We start from the raw sequence: 26,881 nt of genomic DNA on the forward strand, positions 1-26,881 counted from the left end.
TTATTGTGTGATTGAGGGGGAAAAAGCTTTCTCAGCTACAAGTATCGGATGCTAATTTTTAGCAATGTTTAACAAGCTTGGCCTAAGAATTTTTATTTGAACATAACATCAACATTTCTTATTTGTAGCAAAATATGTTTTTAATAGCTTTAGATTTGAAGGAATTAAATGTCAAATATTTCTTATAAAATAAACAAATATATTTCTAAATATGAAAACTTGTATTTTTATTTATCTTTATAGTGAACAAGATAACTCTTTAGTGAAAATAGAAACCATATCATAATGCAGTGGCTACTAGTCTCGGGTCTGGAATGAGACATACTGGGTTTCTCTCTCTGTTTAGTAACTTACAAAATGTATAATTTTTGGAAATTTACTTGAAATCTACAAGGCTCAGTTAATTTTTATGATTATTTCAATAGTTTTATCTACCCCATTATAACTTTGTCTTTATTGGAACAGAAATAAGGTATGGTTTTGCTCACTGTTTTAGTGCTACCATAAATACAGGGTCTGGACCATAAGAAGCACACTTTGTATTCTTCAAATACTCCATAGGGCTTTGTGAAAATTGAAGAATGAAATATCTTTAACAGTGTTTCTGGTATATCATATTAAATTACAAACACACGGTATGTAAGTAAACTATAGATAAGTTACAACTCTAGTTAAATAAATACCGCAAGTGGAGAATCACACATATATACTTGCTGATATATGTGGCTACTGCTCTTCAAAATCCAAATCACTTGCATGAGTGCCTGTTCTATGACAGCCCAACTTGAATTTATAGGAGTTTCTTGAGATTTTCCATTTCTGAGATACTATAGTCTGAACAAATTGTCATTAATATGCCATATGCAGTTAATCCAGTGCCACAAATACGTCCATCATTAATATTAAACCGACAGAGGTCATTTATATATCAACTTTTAGCTTAGAGGAGTACACACTATCACGGTGTAAAAAGACTAAGGATAGAACATGAGTATTTTTGTCCAGATTTGTTAGTGATCTTATGTCTTACAACACTTTATCTCTCTGTGCTATGCTTTTGATAAAGAAAAATGCTGCCTGTAAAGAGCTGAGAGTAGTTATGAATGGATTTCTCACATCCAGTTGACCTCTTTTATTTGTGCTTGGCACAGAATTTTCTATGAAAGTTACAACTGTGCTGCGTCTGATCGCCAAGTAGAATTGGCCTACGATACCCTAATCATGCTGATCCTGCCTCCCAGCACTGCTTCCCATACAATGTTAGTGCAAATATGTTGAAAAATGTGCACTCTCTTCCGTAAACTTCATTATTTTACTCTCTTTTGTAGTTTTCTTAAGCATTCGAGCAAACAGTCTTTTTCATTTTGGCAAGTAATACACAGAAAATTCTCAATGCCAGCAATCTTTAAATATAAATAATAAAAGACCTGCATTTATCATAAAGTAAGTAGAATTATTTTAATTCATTGATATAAAATGGGCAAGACATATCTTCTTCCCTAATAAATAAAATAACACTTAAAGTAATATATAATAGAATTAATTTGTAATTTGTTAGTTTTCTTCCCCACACAGCTGAAGAAGAGGTAGAGGTATAGCAATAATTAAGGAAGAATGCAAGAATTAAAATTTAATAAGAAATAAATGTAATCAGCTTTAACCGACTTTTAACTTTACTCTCAAGCTTGGTGGAACCTGTTCCCTTCAGTGTTCAACTTGACCCAGGCGCTATATACTAAAGATGAGGAAGGAGTTTCACTACACATTTATCATTTTTACAGTCCAGTATTTCTGTCGAGTGCCTAACTTCCATAGTGAGAGGCACCGCAGAGAAACATAGATCAGTGCCACAGACAGGAATATGACCCAAGAAGACCAGCCAGATTAGCTCTGGTTTGCTGTTTTGTTTTGTTTTTATAATTTTTACCTGACTAAAGCAACACTTTTTTCTACAAAATATTATTTCTTTAATTTATTTTTATTGACTAATATTTGCTTATTACAAGATGTAATTCATGGATTTTGTGCATGATGAAAATCAAATCTATGAAATACAATTAAAAAGAACCAAAATTTGACAAATAACACATTAAGTTTATATTTTTGTCATTGTTGCTTATCACAACAAAGAAACCACAAAAAGAATTACCAATTATGGACCTGCTAAAAAAGTCCAACAGGAAAGATGCCTACCGAGCTTGAAAATCATCCTTTCTGCATAGAGCACAAAAGGAAAAGAAAAAAATACCAGGTTAACAAAACGAAATATAGAAATAAGTTGGCAAGAGAGTTAATGATAAAATAGTTACTGATATATTGTGTGTGGCAAGAAATTAACAAATCTGACTCCCTGACTAACATTCTGTTTTTCCTCTCACTATCTGCTGAGGAAATAATCCTAATTTTGGAGGCCTGTTAGATTCAAAGTGGTGAGATGGTTATTTCTAAGTTCTCATCTATTTTGAAAACATTTTGACACCATTAATATTGCACTTTTATTTAAACTTTCTGAACACTTGATGCCCAGGGAAATATTTTATCAATAGCTTGAGTTCTTAGAACATTTCTAAGTCTCCTTTACTTTTTATTCCACATCTCTCTGACCACTGAATTTTGGAGTTTCTAAGGACTCTGTCCTGTGCATTCTCTCCACACACACTCATTGACATGATGGTCTTTATAAATTCCAGGGTCTAAATGTACTCAGTAAAATAGTTTCTGTTTTTTTTTTTTTCCAAAATGCAGTTCCCTTTGTATTAGTGGATTACGAAATTGGTTTTATAAATTAAGACAAGCATATTTTACTAAAGTAACATAAATTACTTAAAAAAAACACAAGAATAGTTTAATTGAATAATTTCACTTCATCAAATTTATTTTTTTCTTGCTTTGAAGTAAAAAAAATAGTTGACGACATAAAAGACTATGTTTGAAAATCATAAATCTGATAAAGGCTTAGTATCCAAAATACATAAAACGTCTTTACATTACAACAAAAATTCAAGTGACCTAATTAAAATGGGGAAAATATTTAAATGAACATTTTTCTTTGAAAAAAAGATATATGTGGCCAATGAGCACATGAAAACTTGCTCAACATTATTAGTCATTAAAGTACGCAAATTAAAGTGACAATGAGATACCACTTTATTCCCACTAATAGGACTATAATTAAAAAGATGAAAAATAACAAGTATTGATAAGCATGTGGGAACTGGAATACATTGATGGTAGGAATGTAAAATGATGCCATTGTTGTGTACAACAGTTGTGTAGTTCCTGAAAAGACAAACAGAGGTACTATGTGCCCCAGCAATTCTAGGTATATGCCAAGGCAAATTAAAAAATAAATTCATGCAAAACCATGTATACAAATGTCTATAGCAGTTTTATTCATAATAGCCAAAAAGTGAAAATGATATTCTTTGATTGATGATTGAATAAACAATGTGGTATATCTATATAATAGAATATTATTTAGACACAAAAGGAATAAATACCTGTTACAAAATGGATATATCTTGAAAACAATATGTTAAGTGAAAGAAGCCAATAGAAGAGACATGTATGATCTTATTAATATGAAATGCTCAAAATAAGCAATTCCACAGATATACATCATAAATTAATGGTACACAGAGGCTGTGGAAAGAGTGGAATGGGCAGTGATTACAAATATTGTCTGGGTCTGTCTATTAAGCTGATAAAAGTGTTCTAAGATTATATAGTGCTGGAGGTCAAACAACTTTTTGGATACAGGCACACCTCATTTTATTGTACTTTGCAGATATTGCATTTTTTACAAATGGAAAGTTTTGTCAACCCTGCACTGAGCAAGTCTTTGGACCCTAACTGTTTTTCCATTAGCACGTACTCACTTCAGGTCTCTATGTGATATTTTGGAAATTCTCATAATATTTCAAACTTTGTCATTATTATGATATCTTTTATGGTGATATGTGATCAGTGATTTCCAATGCTACTGTCGTAGTTGTTTTGCGGTGCTACAACTGTGCCCACATAAGACAGTGAACTTAATATGCAGCCATTCCTTTTCTCTCCCTTCTTTGGTTTCCCTACTCCCTAAGACACAACACTATTAAAATTATGCTCATTAATAGCTCCACAATGGATTCTAAGAGTTCAAGTAAAAGGAAGAATCACATAAATCTCACTTTATATCAAAAGCTAGAAGTGATTAAGCTTAGTAAGTAGGGCGTATTCAAAGTGGAGATAGAGCAAAAGCCAGGTTTCTTGTGCCAAACAGTAAGCCAATCTGTGTTTGCAAAGGAAAAGTACTTGAAGGAAATTAAAAGGGCTACTCTAATGAATACAGAAATGAAACAAAAGTGACACTTATGCTGAGATGTAAAAGTTTCAGTGGTTTGTACGGAAAATCAAACTAGATACAGCCATACCTCAAGCCCAAGTTGAATCCAGAGCAAGGCTTTAACTCTCTTCAATTCTATGAAGGCTCAGAGAGGTGAAGAAACTGCAGAAGATTGGAAGTAGCAGAGATTGGTTTGTGAAGTTTAAAAAGAAACCATTTTTATAACATAAATGTGTAGGATGTAACAGCAAATGCTGATATAGAAGTGGGTGCAAGTTATGTGGAAGATCTAGCTAAGGTAATTGATGAAGGTGGTTACAATAGATTTTCAGTGTAAACAGAACACCTTTTTCAAGTCGCTTTGTAGGTCACTGAGGACTTGCTTTATGAATCTGGGTGCTCCTGTGTTGGGTGCATATATATTTAGGATAGTTAGCTCTTCTTGTTGAATTGATCCCTTTACCATTATGTAATGGCCTTCTTTGTCTCTTTTGATCTTTGTTGGTTTAAAATCTGATAAAACAGACTTTAAACCAACAAAGATCAAAAGAGACAAAGAAGGCCATTACATAATGGTAAAGGGATCAATTCAACAAGAAGAGCTAACTATCCTAAATATATATGCACCCAACACAGGAGCACCCAGATTCATAAAGCAAGTCCTCAGTGACCTACAAAGGGACTTAAACTCCCATACAATAATAATGGGAGATTTTAACACCCCACTGTCAGCATTAGACAGATCAACGAGACAGAAAGTTAACAAGGATATCCAGGAATTGAACTCAGCTCTACATAAAGTGGACCTAATAGACATCTACAGAACTCTCTACCCCAAGTCAACAGAATATACATTTTTTTCAGCACCACACCACACCTATTCCAAAATTGACCACATAGTTGGAAGTAAAGCTCTCCTCAGCAAATGTAAAAGAACAGAAATTATAACAAACTGTCTCTCAGACCACAGTGCAATCAAACTGGAACTCAGGATTAAGAAACTCACTCAAAACCGCTCAACTACATGGAAACTGAACAACCTGCTCCTGAATGACTATTGGGTACATAATGAAATGAAGGCAGAAATAAAGATGTTCTTTGAAACCAATGAGAACAAAGACACAACATACCAGAATCTCTGGGACACGTTCAAAGCAGTGTGTAGAGGGAAATTTATAGCACTAAATGCCCACAAGAGAAAGCAGGAAAGATCCAAAATTGACACCCTAACATCACAATTAAAAGAACCAGAAAAGCAAGAGCAAACACATTCAAAAGCTAGCAGAAGGCTAGAAATAACTAAAATCAGAGCAGAACTGAAGGAAATAGAGACACAAAAAACCCTTCAAAAAATTAATGAATCCAGGAGCTGGTTTTTTGAAAAGATCAACAAAATTGATGGACCGCTAGCAAGACTAATAAAGAAGAAAAGAGAGAAGAATCAAATAGATGCAATAAAAAACGAAAAAGGGGATATCACCACCGATCCCACAGAAATACAATCTACCATCAGAGAATACTACAAACACCTCTATGCAAATAAACTAGAAAATCTAGAAGAAATGGATAAATTCCTCGACAAATACACCCTCCCAAGACTAAACCAGGAAGAATTTGAATCTCTGAATAGACCAATAACAGGTTCTGAAATTGTGGCAATAATCAATAGCTTACCAACCAAAAAGAGTCCAGGACCTGATGGATTCACAGCTGAATTCTACCAGAGGTACAAGGAGGAACTGGTACCATTCCTTCTGAAACTATTCCAATCGATAGAAAAAGAGGGAATCCTCCCTAACACATTTTACAAAGCCAGCATCGTCCTGATACCAAAGCCTGGCAGAGACATAACCAAAAAAGAGAATTTCAGACCAATATCCTTGATGAACATTGACGCAAAAATCCTCAATAAAATACTGGCAAACCGAATCCAGCAGCACATCAAAAAGCTTATCCACCATGATCAAGTGGGCTTCATCCCTGGGATGCAAGGCTGGTTCAACATACGCAAATCAATAAATGTAATCCAGCATATAAACAGAACCAAAGACAAAAACCACATGATTATCTCAATAGATGTAGAAAAGGCCTTTGACAAAATTCAACAACCCTTCATGCTAAAAACTCTCAATAAATTAGGTATTGATGGGACGTATCTCAAATTAATAAGAGCTATCTACGACAAACCCACAGCCAATATCATACTGAATGGGCAAAAACTGGAAGCATTCCCTCTGAAAACTGGCACAAGGCAGGGATGCCCTCTCTCACCGCTCCTATTCAACATAGTGCTGGAAGTTCTGGCCAGAGCAATCAGGCAGGAGAAGGAAATAAAGGGTATTCAATTAGGAAAAGAGGAAGTCAAATTGTCCCTGTTTGCAGATGATATGATTGTATATCTAGAAAACCCCATTGTCTCAGCCCAAAATCTCCTTAAGCTGATTAGCAACTTCAGCAAAGTCTCAGGATACAAAATTAATGTACAAAAATCACAAGCATTCTTGTACACCAATCACAGACAAACAGAGAGCCAAATCATGAGTGAACTCCCATTCACAATTGCTTCAAAGAGAATAAAATACCTAGGAATCCAACTTACAAGGGATGTGAAGGACCTCTTCAAGGAGAACTACAAACCACTGCTCAATGAAATAAAAGAGGATACAAACAAATAGAAGAACATTCCATGCTCATGGGTTGGAAGAATAAATATCATGAAAATGGCCATACTGCCCAAGGTAATTTATAGATTCAATGCCATCCCCATCAAGCTACCAGTGACTTTCTTCAGAGAATTGGAAAAAACTACTTTAAAGTTCATATGGAACCAAAAAAGAGCCCGCATCGCCAAGTCAATCCTAAGCCAAAAGAACAAAGCTGGAGGCATCATGCTACCTGACTTTAAACTATACTACAAGGCTACAGTAGCCAAAACAGCATGGTACTGGTACCACAACAGAGACATAGATCAATGGAACAGAACAGAGCCCTCAGAAATCATGCCACATAGCTACAACTATCTGATCTTTGACAAACCTGACAAAAACAAGAAATGGGGAAAGGATTCCCTATTTAATAAATGGTGCTGGGAAAACTGGCTAGCCATATGTAGAAAGCTGCAACTGGATCCCTTCCTTACACCTTATACAAAAATTAATTCAAGATGGATTAAAGACTTATATGTTAGACCTAAAACCATTAAAATCCTACAAGAAAACCTAGGCAATACCATTCAGGACATAGGCGTGGGCAAGGACTTCATGTCTAAAACACCAAAAGCAATGGCAACAAAAGCCAAAATCGACAAATGGGATCTCATTAAACTAAAGAGCTTCTTCACAGCAAAAGAAACTATCATCCGAGTGAACAGACAACCTACACAATGGGAGAAAATTTTTGCAACCTACTCATCTGACAAAGGGCGAATATCCAGAATCTACAATGAACTCAAACAAATTTACAAGAAAAAAACAAACAACCCCATCAAAAAGTGGGCAGAGGACATGAACAGACACTTCTCAAAAGAAGACATTTATGCAGCCAAAAAACACATGAAGAAATGCTCATCATCACTGGCCATCAGAGAAATGCAAATCAAAACCACAGTGAGATACCATCTCACACCAGTTAGAATGGCCATCATTAAAAAATCTGGAAACAACAGGTGCTGGAGAGGATGTGGAGAAATAGGAACACTTTTACACTGTTGGTGGGACTGTAAACTAGTTCAACCATTGTGGAAGTCAGTGTGGCGATTCCTCAGGGATCTCAAACTAGAAATACCATTTGACCCAGCCATCCCATTACTCGGTATATACCCAAAGGACTATAAATCATGCTGCTATAAAGACACATGCACACGTATGTTTATTGCGGCACTATTCACAATAGCAAAGAGTTGGAACCAACCCAAATGTCCAACAACGATAGACTGGATTAAGAAAATGTGGCACATATACACCATGGAATACTATGCAGCCATAAAAAATGATGAGTTCGTGTCCTTTGTAGGGACATGGATGAAACTGGAAAACATCATTCTCAGTAAACTATCGCAAGGACAAAAAACCAAACACCGCATGTTCTCACTCATAGGTGGGAATTGAACAATGAGAACTCATGGACACAGGAAGGGGAACATCACACTCCGGGGACTGTTGTGGGGTGGGGGAGGGGGGAGGGACAGCATTAGGAGATACACCTAATGCTAAATGACGAGTTAATGGGTGCAGGAAATCAACATGGCACATGGATACATATGTAACAAACCTGCGCATTGTGCACATGTACCCTAAAACCCTAAAGTATAATAAAAAAATAAAAAAATTAAAAAAAAAAAAAAGAAGATGCCATGAAAAACTTTTATAGCTAGAGACAAAAAGTCAATTCCTGGCTTCAGAGCTTCAAATAACAGGCTGAGCTTTCTTGTTAGGGGCTAATGCAGCTGGTTACTGTAAGTGAAGCCAATGCTCTTTCACTATTTTGAAATTCCTAAGGATTTTAAAAATTATGCTAAATCTGCTTTGATTGTGCTCTATAAATGGAACAAAAAAGTCTGAATGAGAGCACATCTGTTTACAGCATGGTTTACTGAACATTTTAAACCTACTATTGAGACCTACTATTCAGGAAAAAGATTCCTTTCAAAATATGACTGCTTATTGACAATGTACCATTTCATTCAAAAGCTCTAATGGATATTTATAAGGAAATTAATGTTGTTTTAATGCCTGCTAACACAATATTTCTTCTATAGCCCAGGGAACAAGGAGTAATTTCAACTTTCAAGTCTTATTGTTCAAGAAGTACATTTCATAAGGCCATCGCTGTCATAGTGGATAGTGATTCCTAGTATAGGTCTGAGCAAAGTAAATTGAAAACCTTCTGGAAAAGATGTGCCATTCTAGATGCCAGTAAGAACATTTGTGATTCATGGGAGGAGGTCAAAATAACAATACTTAGAGGAATTTGGAAGAAGTTGAATTCAATCATCATAGATGACTGTGGAATTCAAGACTTTAGTGGAAGGAATCAATGCAGATGTGATGGAAATAGCATAAGGATTGGATTTAGAAGTGGAACCTGAAATCCTGCAATCTCATGAGAAAACTTTATGGATAAGGAATTGTTTCTTATGGACGATCAAATAAAGTGGCTTCTTGAAATGGAACTTACTCCTGGCAAACATGCTGTGAGTATTGTGGAAATGACCACAAACATCCAGAAAAATACATAGTTGATAAAGCAGCAGCAGGCTTTTAGAGAATTGACTCCAGAAGTTCCACAATGGGTAAAATGTTATCCAATAACATCACAAGCTAAAGAAAAATCTTTCATGAAAAGATGAGTCAATCAATGCAGCAAACTTCATTGTTTTCTTAATTGAAAAAATTGCCATAGCTACCCCAATCTTCACAACTATTACCCCGATCAGTCAATAACCATCAACATCCAGGCAACATCCTCCACCAGCACAATGTTATGATGTGCTAAATTGTTAGATGATCGTTAACAGTTTTTAGCAATAAAGTTTTTCAATTAAGGTATGTATATTTTTTTGACCTAGTGCTATCGCACACTTAGTAGACCATCTTATAGTGCAAACACAACTTTTATATGTGTTAGGAAACCAAAAAATTTATGTGACTTGCTTTACTGAGATATTCGGTTTATTGTGATGATCTGGAATTAAACCAGCAATATCTTCACGTATGCCTGTATACCAGAAACTACTGAATTGCACATTTAAAAAGATGATGTTGGTCATATTATATGAATGATATCTCAATTAAAAATTAATAGATGACAAAAATAAATTATCAATCTCACCTACTTGTCAATCCACTTGATTTATAGACACTTCAAATTTACTTTCTGAATCCTACTTCATTCATTTCTATACATAAGAAAGTCAACAACAACATAATACTCCTCACAGTCTTTCTGAACTTAGAAAATGACAACTCTATTTTACCGGTTGTTAGGACAAAATTGTGGAGTGATTTCTTGCTTCTATCTCTATCACATCTTGTAGCGATTCTTAGAAATTAACTTCTAAAAATACCCATTTTTACAATTGACATGTAATTCACATATAATAGATATCCTTTCAAAGTATACAATTTAGTGATTTTTAGTATATTCACAAAGTTGGGCAATCATCACCACTATCTAATTGACGAACATTTTGATCTGAAAAATAAGCAAAAACAAAAGCCAGTATTACAGAGGGCATACTTGCCTTGTTCCCTACCTAAAAGGTAAAGGTTTCAGTTTTGCACCATTAAATGTTTGTTAGCTATGGGGTTTTTATAGTTGCCCTTCACCAGGTTAAGAAAGTTTTCTTTTATTTCCAGTATGTTGGATTTTTTTTAAAAAAAATAAAGAGTTGACTTTTGTAAAATATTTTTATTTCTGTTGAGACAGTCATGTAGTTTTTCCCAATGTATCTGTATTCTAAGTATTTCTCATCAACTCCAAAATTTCTACCTGGTTCAAACTATTATTATCTCTACATGGAATGTGATAATAGCCTTCTAATTAAACTTATTATTTTGCCCCACTACAATGCGTTCCTCAAATCATATCCAATATTCTTCTAAAACATAAATCACGGCCGAGCGTGGTGGCTCACGCCTGTAATCCCAGCACTTTGGGAGGCCGAGGCAGACGGATCATGAGTTAAGGGGATCAAGACCATCCTGGCTAGCACGGTGAAACCCCGTCTCTACTAAAAATACAAAAAATTAGCCAGGCGTGGTGGCGAGCGCCTGTAGTCCCAGCTACATGGGAGGCTGAGGCAGGAGAATGGTGTGAACCCGGGTCGCAGAGCTTGCAGTGAGCCGAGATTGCGCCACTGCACTCCAGCCTGGGCGACAGAGCGAGACTCCATCTCAAAAAACAAAACAAAACAAAACAAACCATAAATCACATTGTGTGACTTTTTGGATACCATCTTCCAATAGCTTTCCGGGTCCCCTAGAGTAAAATCCAAAGCACTTACAATGACCAAAAACGCCTCGCATAGCCTGACTTTCTCATTCTGACATCTCATTTCCTCTAACTCTTCACCTATGAAACAGTGTTTTTCAAACATATTGATTGCTTTATTATTCAGGAATAATTTATTGAATAATTTAATTAGACACTAATGGATGCAAATATCCGTGAAAACTATTATAAAAGATATAAAAGTTAAGACGTTTCAGACTCTAAGATTAATGTTTTTAGCTTTTTAAAGAAAGATACTAGGTATATGAATAATAGTAATTCAAAGTAAAAATTAAAATGCTATAAACAAGGCAAAGATTAAACAGTACAAAAGTTCCATGTAGTGAGAAATTTTTCTAACAGGAAAAATCAGAGAAATATTAATGGATAATAAAAAATTATAGTTGGCATCGAAGAATAAGTTGAATAAAGAAAAGAGGACATCCCAAATGAAGGGAAAAGGGAGAATTTTTTTCTCAAATTATTTTTGTTCTTTAGAAATCCTTGGGCTACAAGAAATATTATATGCATAATTTTAATTAATTTTTCAACTATGAAGACATTTTATATGCTTTAAGAAAATCGTCTAAATGAGTGAGATAAATTTGACAGAAATATAGAACATATAGTAATGCTCAGAATATGTGATTTGTTATTGTGATTGTCCCACATGGCCACTACAGAAGCTATTTACAAATAAAATATGAACAAAAAAAACAACAAGAAAACATACGTGCATAAAATTATTTAATTATTATTTAAGAGACAATTCGAAGACATTGGTTGTGTTATGCAAACGGCCACTCTATGTGTCATATGGGATAAGAAAAGAATGTTAATGCAATGAAGAAATAAATGCAATGATGTATATTGTACTTTAGGAGCTATATTTTACTATTTAGAAAATATTAATGTTTTGATTTGGTAAAATATAATGGGCAGAGTTTTAGTGACAGCATAAATGAAAGAGCACATTCATCTGTTCATAGCAGCTACACTAATTTTGGCTAATTTGAATATTACTTGAGCTGAATTATAATGTGGAATAACATTTATCATCTGATCTCATTGAGAAAATGACTGTAATGAAACATTAGTAAGGAATTTTGAATAAGACAGTCGAAAGAAATTGGCCAAATAAAAGTTGTGAGGTTTACACAAAGCACCCATGGCCAACAAGAAGTATCATCCTCAACATTATATATAGAGTTAGGGGAGGATTATCAGGATAATGGAAATGGATTTTGTGTGACTGAAGTTTTTGCTTATTTGCATATGCATTGGCCCTTTTCTGGACATGACTTGGCAAAACAAAATTGATTCCTACCAATAAATGAGGCTATGGGGCAAGTCCAGGTCATAGAGTTTATAGAATGCAGATGGGCACTGCCATGTTGATGAACAATGAAAGGTTGACTACATCAGTATCATTACAATGATCTCCTCTAGAGCCATCTGGTGTTGTTTTTCATATTACCTCTGAGGACTCATCAGAGCTCCAAGCAGTAACTCTCTTCTTACTATTCCGACTACTGTAACAGAATCTGCTGTTATTTCTACACTAACAGGTTTTGGAAAGTTTTATTTTAATAGTGAAAAAGCATATTATGTTTTCAGAGATTGATGTTGGTCACTTTGGCTATTTTACTTTTCCCCCTTAATTCTCACTGTAGTATTTGTGGGATCACACTGATGAAACAGAAAGACTAGTAATAAAGAAGTTACCTAGTTAGGGTGAGAGAAAATGTACAAGTTTGTGTGTGTGTGTGTGCATACCAATTTACAAGTATACACACATTATATATCACATTTGTAGAGCAGTAGAAATAATATTGGGGATTTTCTTTGTTAGAAGTAATTCAGTTGGTCCTTGAGGAGGAGAATATTCCGACTATTATCTTTACAACTCCATAAAATATTAGTAATGTTATATAATTTTCTAAACAGCTGATTTTAAAAGCCACTGTCATTCAAATCAAATGAAGTTTAAAATAATAAAATACAAGTAAAAGTACCCTGTATGAAAAGCAACATGATAATCTTATGTCTGAAATTAAATTTTAATCATATATCTTAAAAAGCATATTTCAAAATGAGTTGGTAAGATTTTTAGGGAAAATTGTTTTTGAGATATTCAACAGTACTTTGAGAAATACTAAATTTACTAGCTGTCAAGGTATCAAAATGCAAAGAAATCAATATAATATTGCCTGGGTTTAGCCGTGAAGATTCTGTGTCTTCTTGGCTATTACATGTGAGATTGACAACTCTTTAAATGATAGATAATGATAAGAATAAGTTACTTAAAAAACTATGGAGTTACCTAGTTTAAAATATCTTGCAGCAGAAAATACACGTTGTTAGGTTTTACACATAAACACAAATGTATGCACATAAAGAATTAGAAGAGGCCGGGCGCGGTGGCTCACGCTTGTAATCCCAGCACTTTGGGAGGCCGAGGTGGGCAGATCATGAGGTCAGGAGATCGAGACCACGGTGAAACCCCGTCTCTTCTAAAAATACAAAAAATTAGCCGGGCGTGGTGGCGGGCGCCTGTAGTCCCAGCTACTCGGAGAGGCTGAGGCAGGAGAATGGCGTGAACCCGGGAGGCGGAGCTTGCAGTGAGCCGAGATCGCGCCACTGCACTCCAGCCTGGGTGACAGAGCTAGACTCCGTCTCAAAAAAAAAAAGAATTAGAAGAAGACAACTCTGAAATGAAGACCATGGAAGATGTTTGAAAAACGCTTGGAAAGAAAATAGCGTAGACTTTTGGACTATATAATTTATCATCTAGAATGAAAAGTATATTTAGTTTTCTGTTTAGTTTTTGAAAGAGAAACAAAGATAAATAAAACAGAGAGGAAAGGACCATCATTTTCTCATGAAAGAAGGGATATGAAGGGAGCTATTTTCAAAAGTGACCACAGCATCCAAACACCCTGCTAGAATTTAAACCAACATTGCCAGAACTTGAAGTGAGGTTTTTGTTTCCAAACTATTGTTTATAATATGAGCATTTAAAGATATAAATCAGGCCTCCGTGGTTTAATTATCTCACAAATTTTGATATGTAATATAAAATACCATTCAATTTACATTAGTCTACTATGATTTATTCCTTGACCTTGCATTATTTAGAAGTATACTTAGAAAAAATTTCTAAATTTTGAGAGCTTTGATAACTTATTGTTATTGATTGAATTGGATTCATACCTAATTGAATTAGAACACACTTAATTGAATTACATGTGGTCAGATAACATACATTGCAAATTTCAATCTTAAAATTTGTTGTGATGCATTACTCTGTTCCCAGATATAGTCTGTTTTGGTGAAGATTTCATGTGCACTTGAAAGGAACAGATATTCCAAAGTTGTTGGATGGCTAGTTCAGTTCAGGTGGTGATAGATTAATTCAGCTTTTGTTTAATCTTAAAATGTTTAGTCTCAAAAATTGCTCAACATACCAAGACACAGAAAAATCTTACTCAATGCCATTAAAAATATCCATCAGTAGGAACAAGCTAGAAATTATAGCAAAGATTAATTTAACTCACAAAAGCTCTTAAAATAGCTATTATTCCTAGCTTAAAGCTTTAAAAGACAATCCAAGAGAAATGTGTAGAGAACTGGAAGACGTACAAATAAACTTCTAGAGGTAAAAATAGAACATGTGCTATTTCACAAAAAGTAATTACATGGGCCTAACAGCAGATTAAACGTTATACAAAACATGAATGAGTCATACAAACTGAAGTCTGCCAAAAAAGAAAATGACTGGTTAAAAAAAAAAAAAAAAAAAAGCCGCAGTGTCCCTTGAAGAGTACATGCAATTTGGTTGTCAGAAATGGGAAGTAAGAAATTACGTGAGTGAACAATGGCCAGCATTTTTTCTCAGTTTCATAGAAACTATGAACTTATAGATCCAGGAAGCTCAATGCAGTGCAAATAGGAAGACCACAAGAAAAATGACATCAGGCAATATAATAATAAAATGACTGGAGGGCAGTGACTGACAGAAAAACAAATCTTGAAAACAGCAGAGTGAAGAGAGTGTACATAATATGAGAGAAACAAAAGACAAAAATAAGACCAGATTTCTCATTAGAAATAATGCAGTCCAGAAGATATCAAAAATTTTGAAAAACATCAATAAACACATATAAGTTACAAACATTGGGAAATGAAACTTGGGGAAGATGAGGTGATAAAAGAAAGGTTAAATGCTTGTTTTTTTACTTTATTAAGAGAGGTAATACATTCATCCATTTGGAAGTTTAGTTTGAAGCTGCAATATAAAATATACTATGTGATGTTTGCATAATTACTTTTAAATATTAAATGGTTTTTAATGATTATTTCAAAAATATGTGCAGTTCTTCAAAGTAATTATAATTTTATTGATATTAATTCAAGTTAAATTGCATTTATTTTTATGTTACCTAGGATGTGTGCATGGGCATCTATGAACTGCATTCTCATGAAACCCTTCTCTCTGTTTACCCATCTGTCCATTCCTGTCTACCTCATCTGTCTACTCACACATTTATTTATGTCTGTATTTTTCTACATTTTTCATCAAGTCTTCCAGCTGTATATCTATTCAACTATAAAAAAGAGAAATATATATATATTTACATATATATACATATGCAGTGTTTTTTTGCTGATAAAATTCTTATGGCTGTTTGGTGACATTCTAGAGAATTTTTGTTTACATAATACTTTTTTACCTATGTCTTTATTGCTGTAACTTGAGTACATGCTAGTCTTATTAAAATTATAATGTTAATAAAATTGTTACTTATTAAATCACAAAAATATTTACTTTCAAAACATAAGTTTTACTTTTATTGGTGCATTCCTCGCAGAGAAGGGTGACTTCCTGCTTAGTAAATCAAACACAGCATGTCAGTGCTCCTGTTATGCTCATGGTAATTCCTTGCTAAATGGGAAATGTGTTTTTAGAAAATGTCGCTCAGAGGAAAAATGCAGTAAGCAAACACAGTAAGAGGGTAGAAGAAATAGCTGCAATGAGATCCTGCTTCAGAATATTTTTGCAATCACTCTTTGCATGCTTAGCATCCCATGCTGTTCAACAACTTGGCTTTAGAAGGTACTTTGTTTTTATCTGCTCTGGAACTACATACAAAGGCACTTATTCAGCTGCCTGAAATAAATTACTTTATATTCTGAGAAGCTTTAATTCTATATTAAAGCAAAAAAGTAGAAGGCATTGCCCATGAATACACCTCGTGCTTAGTATTTATTGATATCTAAGCTGAATTTGGTGAGAAAAAAAGAAAAAAACTCTGAGGAATTATTAAAATGTTTTAACAGTTTCCACCTCAGTAAAACGTGTAAAGTATGCTATTCATGAGAAACTAGCAGTGCACTGCTGTTTCTCGTTATTATATTTTGACGAAGCAACTTTTAACTTATAAGAGGGTTGTATATACAAACATTTAGGCTAACAGCTCCATTTGGTTTCCTGAGATATTTCTAATACTGTAAATGTGGTGAAAGGTTATAGCATATGTCAAGGTCTTCAACATAATTTGCCAATGGCTGTAGGCTTTATGCAAGAAATTTTGATGAAGACCATATGAGGCAGGATTTTTTCAGGTGTCGCTTTGCCACCTGGAAATCTGTGGCTGGCGGCAAATTCTACTTGAGTATTATTCACACCTGCTGGGCTCATTCCCTCCACGTGGCTTGGCAGGTTGTGTTTGGCTTGCACTACCAGCCCAGATCCCATGCCTGCCAAAGATGAGCCAGGCCCCAAGGGGCAAAGGGTGTGTGAGCGAGCAGGGGGTCACGCCATTGCACACAGCCAGGCGTGTTGGATGCTGTGGTGGGGCAGGCAGCTCCAAGGGCAGGCACAGTCGCCGGCTCCGTGCAAGGCTGCGGCTAGACCATGAGTACCACAAGCAGCTTCTGCTGAGGGCACCAGTGTCTGGATGAGGGGAACTCAGTGGCACCGGGAAGCTCGGAGATGTCAGAAACTGCAGAGACCCAAAAAGGGTGTCACAGCCCTGTCTCTAGGAGACCCTAAGTCTGGGCTCCCAGAAGGACTGCAGCTCTTCTTTCCTTCTGTCCCACAGCACAGTGAGCAAGGGGGCGGTTTTGGGGGTGGGGAGATTGGTGTCAGCCTGTTTGTGTTACAGCTCTTTCACCCCCACTGCCCACTTGGGCGGGTGGCTCCTGGGCTGGACCGCGGGGCCTCTGCTTCTGGTTGTGTGGGGTGGCTGTGCAGGCTGGCAGAGGGCTATGGTGTTACAGCAGCTCTGATTTGAGGAATCCTGATGTCTAGGCCACCAGAAGGGTCATCACTCTTCACTCCCGCAACCTGGGAGCTTGTCACCACTCACAGCTCAAGTGAGCCAGCCAGGAAGATGTTACAGCTCCTTTTGCTCCTGCCCGTCAGCAGTTCTCGAGTTCTTGTCTCACATCCAGAAAGACTGCGCTTATGCAGACAACTGGAGGGTGAGCAAGGCAGAGCGGAGCTTTACTGAGTGACAGAACAGCTCTCAGGGGACCCAAAGGGCGTAGCTCCTTTCCACAGGCAGGTCATCCCAAAAAGTGTCTGAGTCTGGCCCAGTCTGAAGTTGTTCTGTGCTCAGAATGGATGAAGTGCATGCTGATTGATCCACGGGCAGCAATGGGCGGGCCTGGAAAAAGCACCATTCAGTTAACCGAAAGGTATCGATGAAGTTCTCATTCCAGGTGACAAATCCCACCCAGAGCTGGCAGCCGGGGCCCCAAGCTTCAGGCCATCCCTGGCTTGAAGGCGGGGTTTCACCCGGGACCGCCCCTCCCCCACAGGAACTTGTCTGTCTCCTGCCACCATCAACATGCTGTTCACAGAGCCCAGGCTGTCCCCTGAGGGCGCCTGCAGGCCAGGTCCGAGCCACCCTCAGCACCCCGAGACCGGGGGGGCGGGGGGAAGAGCTGGCGTGTCAGCACTGTCCCGAGTGTGCACACTTCCTGCTGGGTTGCAACAGTGCCCTGGCTTGGTGACAGCTTTGCTGCACAGCAGAGCTGGTCCCGGAAGCAGGGAGAGGCCAGCGAGCAGGAGCAGGCACTTCCAATACTGTAGGGGCAGAGGGCTTCCTGGACCCCTGAGAGCGCTGGGATGCCCAGGTCCCGACATGCGGCCGGGCAGCGGCAGCTGTGTCCAGGAGAGTGTCTCCACCACACCCACTCGGTAGGGCCTGGGGCTCTCACTGGGATCACCGGTTCTCATCCCTGGCTGGCTCCGCAGAATGAGCTGCACTGGCCCCGCCTGCACCGCTGCAGTGCTGCAGCTGGCATCCTCACAGCAGCTCCTCCGGAAGAACCGCCGCCGCCATTACCTATATACTGTCCTTACCAAAGACTTCAGTTAAGAATTCTTACAGCGTTGTCCAGATGACTGGCATTGTGTTTATTTTTATCTAACACAGCAATTGTCAGCTCCGAACTAGTTATTTTCGGTATGTGCTTTGCCTGGAATTATTATTTGGGACAATGAGTTTATATTTTGTATTTATTTCTGTGGCAAAGACACTGTGGAAAAAATGCCTCATCTACCATGCCAGGAAGAAAATGTACGTAAAGCATCCTAAGCAGGTTACTAATGGAGACTAGAAAACAACTAGATATTTCTTACCTTTGAGCATGTTACTCATGATTAGTACCAATATCAAGTTTTGTTATTGTATAAATAAAGTGAGCTTGCCATTAATTTTTTATTCAGGTTTAAGGAGCACCATTTCAATGTAGTTTAATAAATGCAAGCATTGGAATCGAACTAAATGAGTTGGAATCTGACTCCACCTTTACATTCTTTTGTGGATTGAGGCTCCTAACTTCGCCTCTTTGTGATTCAGTTTCCTCATCTATGAAGCTCTGGTAAGTTTTTGAAGTTTTGGGTATGTGATGTGATAATCAAGGTATATTCATTTATTTTAGAGTTCCTATGTCTTTATATCTCTGTATTAAATCACTATTACTGATGGATTTTTATGGCACTTATGTTTACCAAAATTGCTATTCTATGCTAGAAATTACAAAGCTAAACCAAGATTTTATTTCCCGTAATCAAATAAATGGCTATTATTTGTAACCCAAGTCTAGTTTCTCTTTGATAATTCTATAGGAATATATAGAAATAAATTTATTTTATGATACATGACAGGTATGAAATAATGAGAAATATCTCTTTAGAGCTCATTGAAAATTATTTGAACTAGTAAAGATGACCTTACTATATTATTTTAATACCTACTAGTATAACTCAGGTGCCTTTAAATAATGATACTCTGCATTTAAATAGATGAAGGAAATAAAGAAATATTGTGTTTTATACATCAAAGGTTTTGTTTTTTCAACTTTTGAAGCTCTGTAACTGTGTGGCTGCAATAATTTACAAACTTCGTTTTAATACATGAATGTGTCAGAAAGCCTAACAATCTTCAATATGTTTGTGAACTTTCAATAAAAATGGTATTTAACACTTGAAAAATATAATCATTTTTGAGAAATTTGAAGAAAATATTGAACATCTTCACGCTGATTTTATTGAAATTTATAGTAATTAAATAATTACAATGAAAAATGTATTTATATGAATAACTCATAAAGCTTTACTAATTTAGTTTAATCAATCCTTTAGTTACCGTCCCAAGATTTTTTGTTAAGTAGGATTATGAAAATACATTTTGTAAACATCTCATTTCCAAATAATTTAATCTCAACACACTGCCTCTGCAAAATGATTTTCAGTGCACTCTTTTTGAGTATCACATTTAATAAATGGTAAACATCTTGAATTTTAATTTATTGACAATATATTGAAGCTTTATGGTGTACTTAGTAGTGATCATACATAACTATACATTATGTTTTAACCAATTGTTCAAACTAAATATTTTATTTTAAGTATCTTAACGTGACATGTTTTGAGCTGAAAGTCAGTTAAAACAGAGAATCATGGCAAATGGTATATGCTCACCTTAAGCTTAATTTTACCTAAAAAGTGTTCGTTTATTAGACATTGTTTTAATGTTAGAGAAAGGACACTTGGTTGAATGTAGGAGCTCTAGTCATATCTTTATTTTGTCATATTTGTCATGTATAGACATATGCAGTGGCAAAGTACAGACATATCTACTGCAGGTTTCTTTAAGGTAGTGAAAAACACAGAAAATTGTAAATTTTCTCTATTTTTTAAATATTTAATTATCACAGTATATTAAACCAGATTCCTAATGATATTTTCTTAGTGATTTTTGTAAAATGAGAAACTTAAATATAGTCACACCTATTTCACTATCTTGTATATCATAAATTACATAATGACAATAATAATTACATCAGGAATTAAAAGATTTAAAATAAACACAAATACCTTGTGGTGTACTTACAATTTCGGTAGTGAGATCCAAAGCAAAAGGGTGTAATAGAGTAGTCTACCAACTCTAATCATTCATCCTCACATGGATATTAGCACACTTAATTTTTTATTTTAATACAATGACTTAGTTAATCTGGTATGTCCTTCATCTGGAAAATAAAAGTTTTTACAATTATATTAAAATATAGATATTATGAAATAAGTTTTATATTTCTTATATGTAAATATTTTTACCTGTGGAATATTTGTTTTATATTTTCATAGTTGCTTAAAGATAAATCAGTTATTATATATATATTAGACACCTATAAATAAAAATTATTTTTTTATTACCCAGCCATAGATTTTGAAAACTACAAATATTTAACTTTGATCACAATTGGACATATACAAACTGTTCTATGATGTTAAAATATAACAATACATTCTTTGTGCAGCTTAAACTATCAAATATAATCACAATTTGTATAATTTAGTATACTTGGCATAAAAGTATCTATCTGACTTCTATAATAAATAAAATTAAATAATAATATTTGATGTATGTTGCATATTTGAAATGGTTTGGCTGTGTCCCCACCCAAATCTCATCCTAAATTGTAGCTCTCATAATGCCTATGTGTTGTGGGAGGGATCCATTGAAATACAATTGAATCATGTGGGAGGGTCTTTTCTGTGCTATTCTCCTGATCATGAAAAAGTCCCTGAGATCTGATGGTTTTACAAAGGGAAGTTTCCCTGCACAAGCTCTCTTCTCTTGTCTGCTGCCATGTGAGACATCTTTCACCTTTCACCATGATTGTAGGCTCTCCCCAGCCACATGGAACTGTGGGTCCATTAAACCTCTTTCTTTTGTAAATTGCCCAGTCTCCGTTATGTCTTTATCTACAGCATGAAAACAGACTAATAAAATATTTGATCTAAAAATCACCTAAATCTGGATTTAAATATTGGTTCATATAGTCTTAATATACAATGACTACATTCCAGGAGACAGTTTTTTATTTAAATATTTTTTAAAATGTTACACTCAATACTGAATTTTTTTGTAATCACAACATATTTTATAGAGAAAGAAACTGCTATCTATTTTTTCCTCTTGCTGTTCTACAGATAATTTTTTAGCAAGGCATTTTTTTTATTGTATCATAGCATATCTCCATAAAACAAACTGATTTTCTACTAACTTATAAAATATTCTGGATCAAAGTCAATGCTAGCACTTTAAATAGATTATCTATAATCTCTGAAGTCACTTTCCAAGAGAGCTATCATTCCCATTTTATGCATGAGGAAACAGAAAGTTTAAACAATATGTTTAGGGGAATGTCTATTGAGTAGCTGGAAGAGAGGAATTTAGAGCCTGACTTGTGGAAATCCTGACATATCCTTTTTAGTAAAATAATGTATGTAATGAATTTAATGAATAATACATGTATTCATTTATACAGTCTACTCCAGTAATTATCTGAACTACACCCCTTTTGGAACTTTAACAATAATTTGTCTTAGATAATAAAATTATATACCTGACTCTTATATACTGTTTATTTATCTATCTGTTTTCCCCTGAATTCTACATTGAAATTTATTATTTTTGTTATGTTTAACTTTGTATAATACCTGACCTTTTATTTTAAATTATTTCATTAATATTTCTTTTAATAACATTTTAATTAACAAATAGTAATTTATGCACTTATCTGGTACAATGTGATGTTTTGATATATGTGTACAATATGGAATTATTAAATCAATTTAATTAACATATTAATCACCTAACATACTTATCTATATGCAGAAGAATAAAATAGAAACATTATCTCACACCATACAAAAAGATCAACTCAAAATGTGTTAAAGGCTTAAATATATAACCAGAAATCATATAACTATTAGAAAAAAATATAAAGGGAAAAACTCTATGACATTTATTTGGGCACTAGCTTTTTGAAATATGCCCCCAAAAGCACAAGCAACAAAAGCAAAAATATGTAATGGGATAGCATCAAACAAAAAAGGTTCTATGCAGCAAAACAACAACCACAACAATTAACAAAATGAAGAGATAATCTTCAAAGTGGGAGAAAATATTTGTAAATTATAAATCTAATAAGGGTTAATATTCAAAATATATTTTAATAAATCAGGCAACTAGCATTTTAATAATTACCCAATTAAATATTGGCAAAGGACCTGAACAGACATTTTTCAAAAGAAAACATACAAATGGCCAACAGGTACCTGAAAAAATGCTTAGCTTCACTGATCATTATGGAAATGCAAATTAAAACCACAATGAGATACTACCTTACATTCATTAGAAGGGATTTATTAAAAAGAAGAAAGGTAACAAGTGTTGGTAACAATGCGACAAAAAGGGAGCTCTTGTACATTGCTGGTGGGAATGTAAATTCCTACAACATTTATGGAAAAGGCTATGAAAGCTCCTCAAAAACCGAAAAATGAAAATACCATATGATCCAGTAATTCCATTCCAGGAATATTTCCAAGGGAATTAAAATCAATATTTTTAAGTGATATCTGCACTTCCATGCTCATTGAAGTATGATTCACAATTAGCCAAGTTTTATGGTTTGGCTGTGTCCACACCCAAATCTCACTTTAAATTGTAATAATCCCCATGTGTCAAGGGTGGGACCAGGTGGAGATAATTGAATCATGGTGGGCAGTTTCTGCCATTCTGTTCTCCTGGAAGTGATTTAGTCTCACAAGATCTGATGGTTTTATAAATGGGAGTTCCGCTGCTCAGCTCTCTTGCCTGACACCATACAAGACATGCTTGTACTTCTCCTTTTCCTTCCGCCATGATTGTAAGGTCTCCCCAGCCATGTGGAACTGTAAGTCCTTTAATCCTCTTTCCTTTATAGATTACTCAGTCTTGGGTATGTCTTTATTAGCAGCATGAGAACAGACTAATACACCAAGATATGGAACTAACCTATATTGAAAACGAGTTGACTAAATAAGTATAAATCTCTTTCTGGATCCTGTTCAGATCTGAGTCTAATGAATCTATATTTCTTTCCTTATACCAAAACACACTGCTTGACTGCTTTAGCTTTATGTTAAGTCATCCTAAGTTGTTCTTATTTTTATAATTTTTTCAGTTACTATAGTTCTATAGCATACTGCATACATTTGAAAATAAGCTCATAAGTTTCTTCAGAAAAGCCTGTTAGGATTTAATTTGAATTGACTTGATCTATAGAACAATTTTGAGAAGATTGTTAAATATTGAGTCTTCCAATCCTTGACCATGCCCCTCTCAGGTTATTTTAGCTTCATTTAATGGGTATGGCATTGTTTTGCAACTTCTAGTTCACATCTTTATTTAAATTTATTCTAATTATATTTTTATAGTACCAAAATTATGAATGGAGTTTTGTGTTAATTATATGTTCTATTTTTGCATAAGAAGTTACAGGATACAATTGATTGTTGCATATTAATATTGCTTTCTGCAACCTTGCTAAATATATTAGGTTTTGTAATTTTTATTTTTGTGAATTTTCTTAGGATTTTTCTATGCTGTCAACAAATAAAAATGTTTCCTTTCTTTAATTCAAATTTGTGTAATCTCACTTTGTTTTTCTTGCCTTATTGCACAGCCTAGGGCTTCTGATAAAAGCATAAATTAACGTGGTGAGAGAATATTCTTGCCTTTATCCTGATCCTAGGCAATAAGCATTAAGCCTTTCACCATTAATCTGGTAGTAGCTTTCGACTCATAATAGGTTGCATTAATCAAGTTAAGAAAGATCTCTTCTATTTCTAGTTGACTGAGAGCTTTTATCATAAAAGGATATACATTTGGTCAAATTATGTTCTGTAGCTCTTGAAATTATTTTGTGTTTTTCTCCTTTCCTTTACTATTATACATTGCACTTATGGATTTACAAATATTAATACGCCCTGCATTCCTGAGATAAAATGCGGTTGGTCATAATGTATTATCATTTTTATATGTTGTTGGATTCTATTTTTTATGTATATTTGTAAAAAATATTAGACTGTAGTTTTCTTTTAGTGATGACTGTCCAGTTTCACAATTAGAGTAACACAAGTGTTTCTATTTCCTAAAAAACTGTATAACAGATTATATTTCTGTAAAATGAAAAATTACTTTTAAAGACTTCTGGGCCTAGAGTTTTCTTTGTGGAAAAGTTCTTGTTATGGGATTGCTTTTTGTTTCTGCTAGAGTAAGGATTGGTAATATTTGTCCTAACTTACATTTTTTTTACTTCAATTGCTTTTGAGGTACAAGTGGTTTTTGCTTACATGGATGAATTCCATAGTGGTGAATCCTGAGGTTTGGTGCACCGATATGTAGTTTTTTATCCCTCGTCTCCTTCCTTTCCTCCCCATTCTGAGTTTTCCAAGTCCAGCATATCACTCTCTATGTCTTTGTATCCTCATAGCTTAGCTCCCACTTATAAGTGGAAGCATATGATATTTGGTTTTCTATTCCTGAGTTACTTCACTTAGAATAATGGCCTCCGGTTCCATCCAAATTGCTGAAAATGACATTATTTTGTTCCTTTTTATGTCTCAGTAGTATGTCATCGTGTGTATACACATTTTGTATAGGCAGTGATTGATCAATGGGCACTTAGGTTGGTTCTATATCTTTGCAATTGTGAATTGTGCTGCTATAAACATATATACATGTTCAAGTGTCTTTTTCACACAATGACTTCTTTTCCCTTGAGTTGATATCCAGGATGGAATTGCTGGATTGAATATTACATCCACTTTCAGTCCTTTAAGGAATCTGTTTCTAAAAATGTTCTGTTTTATCTAGGTTGCAAAAGCATTGGCTTAAAATATTTTATAATTGTCTCTTACTATTATTTTATTTTCTGAAGGATTTTGAGTGATGTTCTCTGTGTAATTTTCTCACTTTGCTTAATAAGCTTGATAAGAACTTCTGAATTCTAATGACTTTGTTTTAAAAAACAGCTTTTGGCTTCATTTTACTTTTTCTATTGACTTTCTCTTCCTATTTCATTTATTTCTGCTCTTTGCATCTTTCCTTCCTTCTATTTATTTTCTATTAAATATGCTCTTTTACTAACTTAGATTGTTAGACTAGAAACTTATTAAGAAATGTTTCTCTGTTTCCAATACAGGCAATTAAAACTATAAATTTACCTTTAAACATGCCTATGCCTGATTCTCACAAATTTTATAACTCAGTTCAAAACATGCCCATCATTCTGATTTCATTTGTCATTTCTCTCTTCCCATCCAATATGTTATAATTACTTATAATGTATCTCTTTACATTATAAGCCACACAGGACCATAGTTGTAAAATAATTATATTGTTTATAAGCAAACAAAAGGGGAAAAAGCAAAAAAAATAGCATTTTTACATAAATACAGATATGCATCGTTTATGATATTCATTCTTTTCTGAGGACATAACTTTTCATTTGGCATTACATTTTAAGGTAAAAAAATGCCGGCTGGGCGCGGTGGCTCACGCCTGTAATCCCAGCACTTTGGGAGGCCGAGGCAGGCAGATCACGAGGTCAGGAGATCGAGACCACGGTGAAACCCTGTCTCTACTAAAAATACAAAAAATTAGCTGGGCGTGGTGGCGGGCGCCTGTAGTCCCAGCTACTCGGGAGGCTGAGGCAGGAGAATGGCGTGAACCCAGGGGGCAGAGCCTGCAGTGAGCCAAGATCGTGCCACTGCACTCCAGCCTGGGCGACAGCGAGACTCTGTCTCAAAAAAAAAAAAAAAAAAAAAAATGCCATGCATTTCTTTTCAAACAAGTCAGCTCTTGAAAAATTTTCTTAGTTTTCTTTTTATCTATTTACATTCATTCTTGAATAAAATTTCTCGTGTATACAGAATTCTGAGTTAACAGTTTTACTTGGTCGTTTGTTTAAAGTATTTGTCCCACTTTCTTCTGTCTTCCATGGTTGTTGATTCATCATTGTCATCCTGAATCTATGTTATTTTTTTCTTGCATCTTTCAACCTTTGCTATATAATTTTGACTTTAAGCAGTTTAAATATGATGTGTCTCAAAATGAGCTTATTCGTACTTACCCTGCCTGGTGTTCATCTTATGCCAGAAAATTTCTTTCAACAAATTTGGGAAAATATGTCAACTTTTTCCTGAATGTTTTT

This window comes from Symphalangus syndactylus, chromosome 21 (genome assembly GCF_028878055.3).
Source record: "Symphalangus syndactylus isolate Jambi chromosome 21, NHGRI_mSymSyn1-v2.1_pri, whole genome shotgun sequence".
NCBI lineage: Eukaryota > Metazoa > Chordata > Mammalia > Primates > Hylobatidae > Symphalangus > Symphalangus syndactylus.